Source organism: Juglans regia, chromosome 8 (genome assembly GCF_001411555.2).
Source record: "Juglans regia cultivar Chandler chromosome 8, Walnut 2.0, whole genome shotgun sequence".
Lineage (NCBI taxonomy): Eukaryota > Viridiplantae > Streptophyta > Magnoliopsida > Fagales > Juglandaceae > Juglans > Juglans regia.
In genome coordinates, this window is record NC_049908.1 from 23,950,839 (window position 1) to 23,966,229 (window position 15,391).

At 32.0% G+C, this 15,391-nt stretch overlaps 1 long non-coding RNA gene across 1 annotated transcript; it reads right to left on the reverse strand.

Moving 5' to 3' along the window:
- Positions 1–1,176: 1,176 nt before the first annotated feature.
- Positions 1,177–2,083, reverse strand: LOC118349304. Its single transcript, XR_004802278.1, has 2 exons — positions 1,982–2,083; positions 1,177–1,638 (listed from the first exon to the last, which is right to left on the reverse strand). It is a non-coding gene; the product is annotated as an uncharacterized LOC118349304 (long non-coding RNA).
- Positions 2,084–15,391: the final 13,308 nt, after the last annotated feature.

A 15,391-nucleotide genomic window follows, 5' to 3' on the forward strand; every position in this document is an offset into this window, starting at 1 on the left:
TGATGAAATTGTGATTATCAGTTTGACTATAATAGATATTTGCTTATTAAGCAATATGGGTTTTTTAAAAAGCTACCCATTGTGTTACGGTATTTAAGAGTTAAAAGTTTGACAAAATTAATATAAAATAGTTTTAGGACTTTTCTATCAATGGTTGCCGGTTTGGCCTTTGACAATTACTATTAAAGTAGAAATAATGTTACAAGTTTGAGTTGCGAAAGGATTAAAATGTATTGATACTATGCATGAGCATGGTGTTAAAGTGACTCGAACTATTGAATATTGATAGGTGAGTGAAGTCGTTATTGGGCCGGGGTCGATAGAGTAGACTGCAATGGATGTAGGATTTGGAAGAGTGGTAGAATCTTATGATCCCTCAAACTACTCAAACAATCCACTATCTTAGATAAATGAGGTCACCTCCAGTTTTATCATTGAAGCATTCCTAATTTCCCACACCTTCATTTCTTCAACCAACAGGATCCAAAGGGACATTAAGGCAGCATTTGGATCTTAAGATAAGTTGAGTTGAGTTGTGAATAATAGTATTTTGTGAGTCCCATTGAGATAAATTTAATTTTTTCAGGTTGAGATAAGTTTAACTTTTTAGGTTGAAATATATAAAGTAAGTTCAAATGAGTTTAATTGTTTTATGAAAACTTAAAAAAAAAGTGGGTCATATCAATTATTAGTTTGAGATGAGTTGATTTTGATTGAACAACCAAACATAGCATGTTTCAACTACCAAAACCTTTAGTAGGAGTTTTAGGATTAAAAAAATACTAGGGAGCCCAATTTGGGCTCCCCTTTTTTTTTTTCCCGATTGGGCATTTTATTTTTTTTTTATTTTTCTTTTAACTTAGTGATTAAGAAAATATTGTTTAATAATATTGTGATTTTTTTTTATTTTTTTTAAATATTTAAAAGTATTAAAAAAGTGATATGAAAAAAAATCAAACCCAAATCGGGCTCCCTAGCACTGGCCTTTAGGATTTCATATACTTTTCTTCTCAAAGATCCAAAACATCTACAGTGTAAAAGATATCCAATTATAAACACAATTTTTTTGTTTCAAACATCTAGTTTTTGTTTGAAACTTTGTCAGGGAATTTAATTTAGGAAAAACTTATTTCGATCTCACGAATTTCTACATGAAACCATACAACAATTGGGTGCTGAAAACTAAAAAATTGAAAAATCAATTTACCATCACGAATTCTTATTCATCCATGGTTTCCAATACCCATTATTTATACAATGAAATGCATTATCGCATGCATATCAGTAACATAAAAAGGATTAAAGACATGTGGTCTGATTGACATAATCTCTAGCCTCCAAAATGGAGGTATAGAGTTCGAAATCCCCTCCCCCAAATCATTTAAAAAAAAAAAAGTAACACAGAAAGGAAGTTCCCTTTTGACTTTTTTACTCCCATACAAAAACAATACATCAAGTAACCCTTGGTAATAATCAAAAGTAATTAGCAGGAGTAACTACACACGCAAGTTTTTCTAGGCTTCGTTTTGCAATATCCACGAGCACTTATGACACGATGCAGATCTATCTTGCAAAAATAGTTACAAGCCTGAGGCGTGCAGAATCCATTATCCCTCGGTATTTTTTCACAGGTTTTGCCTGCAACCATCAAGACATATACGATATTAACGAGAAATTATACAAACCACCTTAAAGAAGTCATATAATTTCTGATTTTTCATTTTTCAGAACAGTAATGAAGTGATTAGATGGAAGTATGCTCGGTATATACAAGCTATTCATAGTGTTGTTGTTATTTCCAGTTGCACGTAATGATATGACACATTTTAAATGATAGACAGATCATGCAATTCTGCAATAAGACAAAATCTAGGACAAAAAAGCATGCATGTTTCTCCTTATGAAATATATAGGTGTAGGGTTCTATGAAAAGTTTAATAAAATGTCATGCAAAATGAGAGAGTGACAGAGACAAATGCACATTCATGGAGAGCGAAGAGGGCAGCAAACACCAAGAAAAACAAAGCCAAACGAATGGCAATGTTTTTTATGGTAACCATGATTCTTAAAACTTCATGTGCATGTGCAAAGATATGGGTATCAGTTTATATAGGGTTCCTGTTGTACATGGAAAACTCAAATTGGTTGCACATGGCACCTTGATCCTTAATTAAGGGAAATTTATCAGTTTTACCAAAAACAAATATCAAAATGGTCGGTAGATTAGGTACATGCAAAATAGTAAACTCTTTTAGGTTGTCATTGATTCTCAAATAAACCAAGTAACCAACGTTTGTTTGCCCGTTTTCCAAATAAATATGAGCCTCCAGCTTCTTGTTTTACACAGCAAACCTCCTTGATAGATGACATCCGCAAGCTTTCCAACACCTAACTACATAATGTCTAAAGATTGAGAGATTCGATGATTTTTTATTTAACGTAGCATTATTTAAGTGAATATTTTTTTATATTTAAAATAGACTTTCTATTTAATTGGTTAATATAAATGTAAACTCTTTTTTTATATAGGGTTCTGTTGTACACGAAAAACTCAAATTGGTTGCACATGGCACCTTGATCCTTAATTAAGGGAAATTTATCAGTCTTACCAAAAACAAATATCAAAATGGTGCAAAATAGTAAACTCTTATAGGTTGTCATTGATTCTCAACCACCTAATCAAACCAGGTAAACCAACGCTTGTTTGCCCTTTTCCAAAGCTAAACATGATAGCTTTGGAAACCTCCTTGATAGATGATAGCTGCAAGCTTTCTAACACATAACTATGTGATAATGTCTAAAGATTGAGAGATCCGATGATTTTTTATTTAACGTAGCATATTTTAAGTGATTTTTTTATTATTTTTTAATAGACTTTCTATTTATTTGGTTAATATAAAATATTACTAAAATTGTGACATATATATCAATTTATGTGACTTGAGATGACAATTTAAACCGAAGAGCAAGAACGACTTTTCCGATCGATCTAATTTCCCCGCCAACAATATACTCCTACTTAATTTGTAGATCAAGATGATACCACTTCTAAATTTCTAATTCAAATACTTGAAATTTCAAATAAATAAAACAACATTAACAAACAGTACTTGAATTTTAACCAAGCTCATGCATTGTTTATGTTCTTTATTCATAGTCACTGAGACATAATATCCATGCGGTGTACAATGCAATGCAATATATAATTCTTATCAAGTGCGTGCTGGAGGATTGATCATGAGCTTTAAAGGGGTGGGAGGCCTTTTGTAGAGACTGTGAGGGGAAGAATCCCCAAGGACAGGGCTAAGAGGGGTACCGGGCCTAGGCCCACACATGGGACTAGGGGTGGGTCGATCATCAGGCCTATGCCCACGTCCAGAACTTGGGATGGAACGGCCTGGCCCAGGAAGTTTAGGATGAGAAATGCCAAGTCAGATGTTCTGACGAGATAGAGGGGTAAAACGATGTAACCTAACACACAATCAGGGCCACCCGACCTTAACAGGGCAGTCTGGTAACCGGGGCTGGCCAACCATCAGAAACATCATCACCCCTGACATAGCCTCCCTAGGGCCATTCCACATTAAATGAGTCAAAGGCAAGCACGCCACAAGGGAGTCACGCTGCATTTAATGCACCTAAGGGTCAACACGCAACTGAGCACCTACTTGAATGCCTGCAACGGTTCAGGCTAGGACTGACAAGATTGGCGTGGAGCAAGGTTCGGCGTGAACATGCGATCATAGTATGGAGTAGCCACCAGTTGCTATCACCACGGGATCCACCTCGATTAGGTATACATATCCCTCTCTTCACCAAGAGGAGGGTTACTCTCTCTCACACTTGAGCACTGTTGCTATCTCATTCTAGTCTCTGTTTTGCATTCCACAATTTAACAAACACTTGGAAGGAAAAATTGGTATATGCATGGTTCTTTGAAGTCACATAAATGAAAACATTATCAAGGCTAACAAACAATTGGAAGGCATGAATGGTTGACCACTCTTCTACAATGTCTAAATTCTTAAGCAACACTCTACAATGAAATGTACTGCATGCATGTGCAAAGGATTCAGAAAATAATTCAACAAACTTTTGTGGACATGTTGGCTACGATGGCGCAACAAGGGAATAATTTCATTATCAGTGAAATCAACTTGTCCAAATCAGTTCTAGACGTATATAATGTAAATCTGCTCACAGTCCAAAATTGACATTGGCTTACCTTGAAGGTAGTTTATATATAGCCTTATGATTGATGGAGTACTTCACTAGAATAAGACTTGGTATTTGAGGTAATTGCTATCTATGAGGTTGGGAATGAGAAAATGAAGAGTGAGAGAAATGTAGTTGATCCCCTTTTGATCCTTGTCATAAGAGTGAGCAAAGTAACGTCTAAGACTTTTTGGCTTATTAATTTTAGTTGTTTGGCAGAATAAAGGTTAGGATCATTACTTGCGTGCACATGATATGGGTATCCTCGATTGTGTGAATGGGTAAAAAAACAGAAAGTGGCCATAACGAACTGGGAAATCAGAATAGGAAAAATCTAATTGTAAGCGAAAAACCATGCCATTGGTGATATGTAAATATACATATCACTTTTGCAACGAATTCAGAGAAGTCGTTGCAAATTTACTTCTTGCAACGAAACAAATGTCGTTGGTGAGACTATCACTTTTACAACGATTTCTTGAATTCCTTGCAATTTTGCTCTAACCTTTTCGCAACGAAATTGATACTATCACATTTACAACGAATTCAAATATTCGTTACAAATATACATTTTCACCTTTAGTACTTTTGCAATGAATTTTTTAAATTTGTTGCAAATAAAGTTTACTTTTTTTATTTGCAACGAAAAGTAAATCTCGTTGCAACAAATTTAAAGAGACATTGCAAATATACTTTTTACTTTTTTTTTTATTTGCAATGAAAAATAACTCCCGTTGGTGATAAATGAATTATTTTTGCAATAACTTCCACTATTCATTGCCAATATACATTAATACATCATTTGCAACAACTAAATCTCGTTATTAATATTCACAAAACTCATAGTTTCAAATATAACTTTATTGGTTTTCAACTTATTTGCAATGAAAGAGTAAATTGTTGTAAAATTGAGATTGGCCTTTTTGCAATTGAAAGAACATTCGTTGGTAGTTGAGGAATTCGTTTTTGCAAGGCCAATCATCATTGGTAATTGAGGACTTTTTTTTTGCAACGAAAATAATTCATTGGTATTTGAAGAATTATTTTCTACAATGAAATAGAGTTGTTGCTAGTTGAGTATGTATTTTTTACAATGAAAGGAAGTCATTGGTAATTGACGTGGTACTTTTTGCAATGAATAACTTCATCGATAACGTAATTACAATCGTTGGAAAGTAAGTTCACCACTATACTGCAATGATTCTCTTGCAAGGAAAAAATTTCGTTACAATTGTAACTATTTGCAAAGAAATAAACTAACCCGTTGCAAAAATGTTATTATTAAGCAAGGAAACATTTTCTTGCAAAATGAATTTTACGAAATCGTCCTAATTGATGACATATATATATATATATATATATATATATATATATGACATAGGATTTTGAGTTGTGATCTTGAAATAGTCAAGTATTACATCTCCTATTAATCTTACTTTTTGAATCACGTTATTCTTGAGAGGTTTTCCATTTCTATGAGATTTTTAATTCATGAGAACTGAACGCGCACGTCTAGTTCTTGTATTGCTTGACATCCTGTGATCACAGCTAGTTCCCCATAAACATTTAAAAATATCAACTTACATATATAATAGGCCTACAACCCAATGAGAACCAACCGGTTCTGGGCCCGACCCGACCCAGCTGATGTGCCAAACCGACCCAGCCCAACCCGACCTATATTATTTGGGTCTGATCGGAGCAGGAGGGACTAGGGCGGATGGAGAAGTACCGCCGAGTGAAAGTGTGCAGATCTGGACGCAAGGTGGAGAAGCAACAGAGGGGAGCAGCAACAGAAGGTCGATGGAGAACAGTGACGACGACGATGAACGGAGAACAGAGAGGGTGGCTAAGGTTTGAGGAGAAGAAAGGAGAAAGCTAATGTTTTCGGTGATCGATTTCGACCGATATTGGGATGTTTAAACTTGTATTAGAGTTAGACCCGATGAACCCGACTTTATTCAGGTGGGCCATGTCGGATATCATGGACGGATCGGGTCCCGGGTCTAATTTTACGCATAGGCCTAATATATAATACTTTAAAGTATCGAGCAAACAATCATAAGGACTAGTTCATTTACAATCCTATATATGTCTAATTCAAATACTTGGAATTTCAAAGAAATAAAACAACATCAACGAACAAGACTTCAATTTTAACCTGATCATGCATTGTTTCTGTTCTTTATTCATAGTCACTGAGATATAATATCCATGTGGTGTACATTAATATTATAATGCAATAATTCTGATAAAGTGCTAGCTGGAGGATTGAGATCATGATAAGCTTTAAAGGGGCGGGAGGCCTTTTGTAGAGATAGTAGTAGTACTACAACAAAGTTCTTCACAGGTTGCTTGATAGAGCCAGCATATTCGTTTGAACAAGCAGCACCAACAGGGTCCAATATCATGACATTTATAACTGTAGCAGAATGGAACATTTAATTTGCTTCGGCTAAGCACATCATGATCTCTTGCATGGACTGCATCGGCAACATCATGATTCCCAGGCGCACTACTGTTTGGAGTACCATTGTTTTGGTTGCCTGTTGCTGTTTGTGTCGTTTTTTTTTAGCAGATTGGCTGGCCATCCAACATGTTCGATCGAAACAAGTCAATGACATAAATAACTAAAGATGATAATATTTTAAAAATATATACATAGAACACAACGCGATAAACTGTGTCATGAAAGATCAGAATTTATAGGATAGACGTACAAACCTTCATGAAGAGCAAAGAGGGCAGCAAACACCAACGAAAGCAAAGTCAAACGAAAAGCAATGGTTTTTGTGGCCATGATTCTTGAATATATTTGAGAAATCAAGGTAAGTCCGTAATTAGTGTATTGGGAGTTCAGAATCAATATTAGTAGTTTGACATACATATTATATATAACATTCCATCTTGTAACGTTCTTACTACGGCAATTATGAAAAATATCAGCCTGTTTTTGGCAGGCTCGTGATACTTTGGATTTTGTGTGTAATGATCTATATATTGGATAGACTTGCTTAAATTGCATCCATTTCCTTAATTATTTTCCATTATTATTATTATTCTTAGTATTTTTTAATAAATAGAATATTGTAACGTTTTTTTCTTTAATGTCTAATTATGGTCATTGAGTTGTACATATTAAAGTTGATTCAGTTATTTTTTTAATCAACATTGATAGGGACTAGTGCTTTAATTGATCTATTTATTGCCAATCGCTATTTCTTTTGTTTTAAACGTCTACTAGATATTTAAATCATATTATTTACTCTATTTATTATATAGGAGCCAAATCTCTCTATTATCCAATGTTTAAATCTCTCTTTTAGCCAAAGATCTTTGAGAATTTTATTAATTACCGATTTCTTAAAGCAAAGTGTGTGCTTAATTACTTTTGAGAATTTTCTAGACTAGAGAGATGTTTTTTCTAGTAGAGCTTTGTGCTTAACTAATTGCAGAGAGTTGATTTGAATTATATGATATTAATGATCATTTGGGTTGTATTTTGGAGGAAATAATTCAAAAGGAAGTCTATTGTACCAGTTTATTTGAAATTTTGTTGACCACAGAGGCCGGCTTGAATATCTCCTTAAAAAGAGTGAGATCTCCATACTTCAATCTAAACTGATTTCATTTCAATTTTAATTTCTTTATAATTTTTTTATTCCTATATATAATTTTCACCAACAATTATTATTTTAAAATAGTTTCCCTAAGGATCATTAACCACATGATTCGACTTTAAATATAATTAGGATGGTCCAAAACTATATATATATATATATATATATATATACACACTCAAGCTAGCGAGGAATCCAAAAGATACACACACATTAAGAAACATTTTCTCGCAAAATGAATTTAACGAAACCGTAGTACGTAATTAATGACATGATATATATGACATAAGATTTTGAGTTGTGATCTTGAAATAGTAAAGTGTCATATGATCTCCTGTTTGAATCACATTATTGTTGAGAAATTTTCCATTTCTATGAGATTTTTAATTTATGAGAACTGAATACATACGTACGTTTAGTTCTTGTATTACTTGCACATGATCCATGCATATAAACATTCAAGGATATCAACTTACATATAAGATTCTAACAATTAGGGCTGTGCACCGTCTAATTCGTATTGGTTTTGGCCCCAACCCGACCCGTCCGCATACCATGTCCCTAACAACCCGACCCGTAATATTCAGGTCGGGTCAAAAATAATGAACCGACTAAAATGCTGACCCGTAATGCGTTGATATTTTATTATTCAACTATAATGGAGTCAGTTTTGGGTTTCTGGCCTGAGAACGTTCGTCGTCTGTAATTTATGGCCTTGGGAAAGAGAAAATAGAAAAAGAGAGAAATGGTGGGCATTACAGGTTGTATGAAGAGCGAAGAGGAAGAGGAACGAGGAGCTAGAGAGGGAGCTGAGGAAGAGCCAAGAGAGGGAGTAGCAGATGAGGAAGGAGTTACGAAAGGCTTGGGAGAGGCTTAGAGTAGCCGAGGAGGCGGAGGAGAGGTTCTGCTCTAGCTCGGTGAGCTCGAGGCGGAGTCCGTCCACTAGGCCTGTGAGTACAATGCGCTCGTCTACTCTCCCTCGTCGATCAGCTCTCTTGTGCCACCCACCAAACTGCCTCCGCTTGTTCGCATCGGCGCGACGCCCATTCGGGAGAAAAAAAAAATAGATAAAAGGAAAAGAATGTGATCAACAGGTTACTAAAACATATATGAAAGGCAACAGTTGTCTTCTTCTGTTTAATCTTAGATATATGTTCTCTGTACAGAAAAAAGAGCAGTTGGTTGCCCTAGGGTTTTTACTGAAACACTTGAAGAATGTTGAGAGTTGGTTTGCCCCGTCATCTATCGGGTTCAACCCGACACTAACCAAAACCATATATTTGTCGGACGGATCTGATCGGGTCGGACGGGTTGCTCGGTTTAACGGGTTTTTTGCACAGGCCTACTAACAACATCAAATGCTCTCTTTTACCCTAACGGATGCATTGTTTGCATGTGTTCTTTATTCATAGTCACCGATACACACACGCACGCACACTATAATGCAATACGTTCTCAAACGGTGGAGGAATATCAAGCTAGCTTTAAGGGGGAGGGAGACCCATATTTGTAGAGACAGTATGGCAACGTCGTTCGCATTTTGCTTGGTCGAACCAGCAGCAGGGATTCGTTTTGGTTGGATGACAGATGTACATGCAACACCAACAGGTTCTGCCCCCATCACAGTGAGATCGAAAGCAGAATGGAACATTTATTTTGCTTCCGTTAATCACATCAATGCTTGATCTCTCATCTACATGATCGCCAACATCAATATTCCCAGTACTGTTCCCATACAATTAAAACATCATTAATTAATACATAGATCATGATCATGAGCTAAAACAACCGTACGTTAATGTTTTCCAGAAGAATTCAATGACATAATTATAATCACACAAATAAAGATTGATTGAATTCACAATATATGAATGGTGATTTGATAAAATTTTAAGCATTTGATATATATCAAAGAAGAAAGAAACAGTAGTTGGGATTCACTCACCAAATCTAAGGCTGAAAGAATTTAGTTATAACAATTATGTATATATAAAGAGCAACGTGATCGATAAACTGTGACATGCATGAAAAATAAGCAGGATAGACGTGGTACGTACGCACATTCATGAAGAGCAAAGAGGGCAGCAAATACCAATGAGAACATAGCCAAACGAAATGCAATGGTTTTTGTGGCCATGATTCATGAATATTTGAGAAATTAAGGTACTTAGTATATATAATTGTATCGAAGATAATATCAAATCAATAATTTGATTTGATTTTCATAGTTATCAAATTATTTTGATTTGATATAATTTTAATTTGATTTTTATAATGTTTACCTTATCTTATCTCAATGTAATTTTCTTATAAATAGGAGATATATGCCTTGTATTCAATAACAATTGAGAAAACAAAGATGTAGCCCTCAAAACCTCTTTTCCTCTTTCTCGAGTATTATTCATCTTCTTTTATATTATATTTTATTTTTTATCAAATTAGGTATAGTGTCTAGATTAATCAAGAAGCTAGTCGTTTAATATATTTATAACAATATTCCATTAATTAGTAACATAACTTCTTAGGTTTCGTTTGGAAATAAATTCATCTCAACTCATCATTACAATTTTTTCAAATTCCAATACAAAATATAATAAACAATTCAACTTTTTTAAATTTCAAAATAATAATAATAATAAAAATAATATTCTAATAATATTTTATTATCTCAACTCAATTAAACTCAACTCAATTCAACATCCAAACGCACTCTAATGAAGCTAGCTAGGATCGATCGACGAGTTTATTTCTAGTGATATCACATTAATCAAATTTCAGTATTCTTCATATCATATTTAGCATCAAACTTGAATTTTAAAAATAAATTTAAATATTGACTTGGCAAATTAACTCAATTTAAAAGCCATAACCAAGATTTTGAAGAGCCTAATAATTAATTGCCTGCAGGTAAATTAATGGAATAATATTTTATTTGAAGTACTACATGCCATATATCCACTTACGTAAGTACATAATTTAATTTAAAAGATAAATTTTAAAATTTGAATCTTATTTAATGACCAAGCTAGTGTTGAAGCAAATAACATTAATGCGCTGATAAACATAAACGACATCATTTTGCCAAACCCAAATGATAAAAATGAAACTTCTGTTTTCATTAATCCTAAAGGCATATACGGTTTGATTCGCAAAATGGTATAATTTTTATTCCTAAAGACACATGAACTCATTACATATTCATAGAAAAAGTACGGAACAAAAACAATATTCTTTAAAAAACAATTTTCATGTTTTTTATTACCTAAGTAAAAAATTAAAAAATATTTTTATTAGGTTGTAAATATATTTTTATGTCAGATTGTAAGTTCTCATCGTTCTACTCGAATCTGTTCCTCCTGCTTCCGGTTTTTATTTGATTGTAAAGATATTTTTATTATAAAATTATATATACATTATTTTTTAGATAGTTATGAGATTAGTGTTTTGAATATCGTACTGAATGTCATATCGGTCAAAGTATTGGAACGAAATATTTTGATATCAATACTGTTTTGTGTATTGTTTCGAGAAAATCAATATAAGAATAAATTATATATATAAATTATATTTTAAAATAATAATCTATATATGAATAAATTATATATAAATATATATATAAATTATAAATAGTCTAGTTTGAATTAGAGGTAAAAAAATAAGCTTGTATTTTAAAAAATAAAAAAAAATAAAAAATAAAGATCGAAATATCGATCGGTACAGGACGAAATACAGGTTGGTACAGGCCCAATACCGGCCGGTATGAAACATATATGATATATGTACTAGTCCAGTGGCCGATATGGTACGAGATTAAAAATACTGGATGGGATTACTACCTTTTTTACTATTCATTTACTATTTATAGTGTATTTAAAGCTTTTTTTATCATTTTATTTTAAGTATTTTTTTAACATCCTTTTAGAAAAAATTAAAAAAATATATAATTTTACTAATAGTCACTTCATTAACTATTAAACAATTAAAAATTAAAAAAATCAAGTATAAAAAGAATAGTAAATAGATTATAGAATGATAGTAATCCTATCATTTTCTTTTTTTTTTTTATAAAAAAAATTTATTCATCATCTCAATTCCTATCATACTCTTATTATTCTATGATGTGATATTAAATAATAAATTCATAAGTGAAATGTAATAAATAATCTCTAATCACTTAATATCATATTATAAGATGATGAAAATTAAAATGATGATTAACATTATTTTTTTTTATAAAATATTATGTAATTATATTTTAAAATAAATAATATAATATCACATTATAAAATATATTCATTTAAAAATATTTATTATAAAATATATTGGGTGATATCATTCTCCATACTCGTACGAAAAAATATCTACAATTGCAACTGCAAGTGCCCTAAATTCGCTCCGCCTAAATTAAAACTGAGTAATACTATGTATAGTTTTGGAGTGTAGAAATATTGTGTAATTATTTAAAAATAAAATAAAATTTATTTTTAAAAAACTAATTAATTTTTATATAAATAATATATTTTTTTATTTTTTTAAAATAATTACACTTACGCCCTTATTACAAATATCATTACTCATTAAAATTTCTGTGGCAACGGAGAAATTCCAGATGTTTGGGAAGTTCAGCTTGCATGGTCCCCAACTGTCACAATTTTTAATAGGACCATGACATCAACTTTACATGCAATCATTTTGGGTAAGACTTAAAAATTAATAAATCCTATTAAAACTGATGATTTAATGTGGAGAATTTAAAAAAAGAAAAAAAAGGAGAAATGATAGATTTACTATTATATAACAACTTGTTTATAATTATATAATAAAATAATATTATTTTAACTTTTATTTTGATATTTACTTTTGATTTGATACGTTTAAATTTAATAAAAAATATTATTTTATTTAAAATTAATTATAAATTATGAATATGTTGAAAGACTCAGGAGTGGTTTGAATTAGAGATAAGTTGAGATGTTTTATAAATAATAAAATAAAAATTAAATTGTTTATTATATTTTTTGTATAAATTTAAAAAAAGAGTAATTCTACTCATAGGCCCACTTAAATCTCCAACACCACACACCAACTGCGCTGGTTTTTTTTTCAAAACGATTCGTTTTGGAAGACTACTTCACGTTTTCGACCTTCTCCTCACGTTTTCAACCTTCTCGCCCAAATCTTCCCTTCGGATTCGCCCTTCCGCCGTTTCTTTACCAACACCAACTGAACATTGTAGTGGATGGCGTGGCTGAACAGAGTGTAGCTAAAAGAGAAGATGAGCATTTACAAATGTCCATTGGAGGATATAAAACTCCAGCAAAATCAACTTTTTTTACAGAGTTCGTATCATTTGACTACTATTTGTACAAGAAAAACAATTACACTCATCTTCGAAAACATTTTACACCCTAATTATCAGATGATCTAAGGTCCAAAAGTATCATCCACCCTACTAATTAGAGATCTAAATCAGCTAATCAAATTCCCCAGATTAACTGTCCATCCGTCACCGAATTCTGCAACTTTGTTCATTCAAATCATCCATTACCAGGGTTCTCTTCCCCCATTACCTCAAGTTCCTCCACTTTGTATATCCTCAGAAAAAAAAAATACAAGCCATTAAAAAATCTACACAACCTGAAATGATTCACTGCCGTGCCGTCTGAGATGATTCGGAGCTTCGGAGAGGACTCGGAAGACTCATGGGTTTCTGCGTGGTGTTTAGGGTTTTTGTGCTAAGGAGAAGACGAAGGACGTGGGTTTGGTTTCTGCGCAAAAGGAGAAGACGAAGGGTGTGGGTTTGGGTTTGGTTTTTGCGCTAAAGGAGAAGACGCTAAAGGAGAAGATGAACTTTCGTCGTGGGTTTGGTTTCTGCGCTAAAGGAGAAGACGATGGAGAAGACGAAGGGCATGGGTTTGGGTTTGGTTTTGGTTTCTGTGTTAAAGGAGAAGACGAAGCTTCGTCGTGAGTTTGGTTTATGCTCTAAAGGAGAAGAAAAGAGAAGACGAAGGGCGTGGGTGTGTTTAGTTTCTGTGCTAAGGAGAAGGGCGTGGGTGGATTTGGATTCGAGCCGTTTCGTTGCAAAACCGTGACATGGCGGTCAAACCGGGTTCGCCATATCACGGTGTGTGGTGTTGGTGAAAGAACCGGACTAAGTATAGACTTTCTCTTAAAAAAATTATTTTGAGATTTGAAAAGTTGAATTGTTTATTATATTTTATATAAAAAATTAAAAAAGTTATAATAATGAGTTGAGATGAATTGAGATGTATTTTAAATTCAAACGAGGCCTCACTATTCTTTAAAAAAGAGCATCAAAAAATGGGTATGGGAACTGTAGAGTGCAAATTTGTTTTTTGCTTTTTTTTTTCTTAAATAATTTTTTTAAAAAAATTTTAAATTTATTAAAAAATACTTCATTAATCATTAAGTAAAAGAGGAAATTAAAAAATAAAATAAAATAAAATTTGATAGAAAAAAAATTGGTAAACAAATTCGGTGGGAGTAGAGTTTCTCTTAAACAAAATAAATGAAAAAATAATTACTTAATTATTAAAAAAAAAACTTACGGATTTTTCTTAAAAAAAATACCACTGCCGGATCACCTCTTCCTCTTGACCAAATGTTGTTAGGCATTTTATTTATGATTTGCTTGCTTTAGAAGTTTTTCTTTTTAACCTTTTCAAGTGTTTTTGAAATTGTTTTTTTATTAAATACTATTGATGTTGTTAATAAATAAGATTACTCGATAAATCACTCGATATGAACTCGATAAAAAATTAAATTTAGTTCAATTCATTTATTGAATGAGTTATATTTCGTAAATACTAGATTTTGATACATTATTAAAAGATACAATCCAATTCATATCAAATTTGTTCATTGTATTCTAATAATTTTCATATTTATTATTTGTTAGTGAAATTTTATACATCAGTTACTATTTACTTTTACACTTTATATTTATAATTTTTTTTTCATAAGATGTAAGAGTATTTTTTATAGAATGTAGAGTGTGAGATAATGAATAGTGATTGATGAGAAGAACTTTTTTATTTATTATATAGTATTATTTTTATATTTATAATAAAAATATTTTTAATATTTAAAAAAAATAGAGGAAATCATCATATTCTTAATACTAAACATGCTACTTGTATCCTTATAAATATAACCATTTATATATACATAAATTTTATAAAGATGTGAGTAAAGAGCTAAAATATATAGATAAAATCATAAATATAATTTAAATAATTTATTTTATCAAAATAAAAATATTTTTTGTACAAGTTCATAAAATTCGAACTACATGAAAAACTTGACCTAACTTACATTCAAATAAAAATTAAATCAATAAAACTTAATTACTGTTCCAACTCAATTATACCAAATGTTTGGATTCGAAGATGACTTGAGATGAGCTGAGATGAGTTGAGATGAATTGTGAATAGTAATGAGATGAGTTGTGAATAATAGTGAGATTTGTGAGTTAAAGTTGCTGAATAGTAATGAATAATAGTGAGATGAGTTGAGATGAGCTGAGATGACTTGCG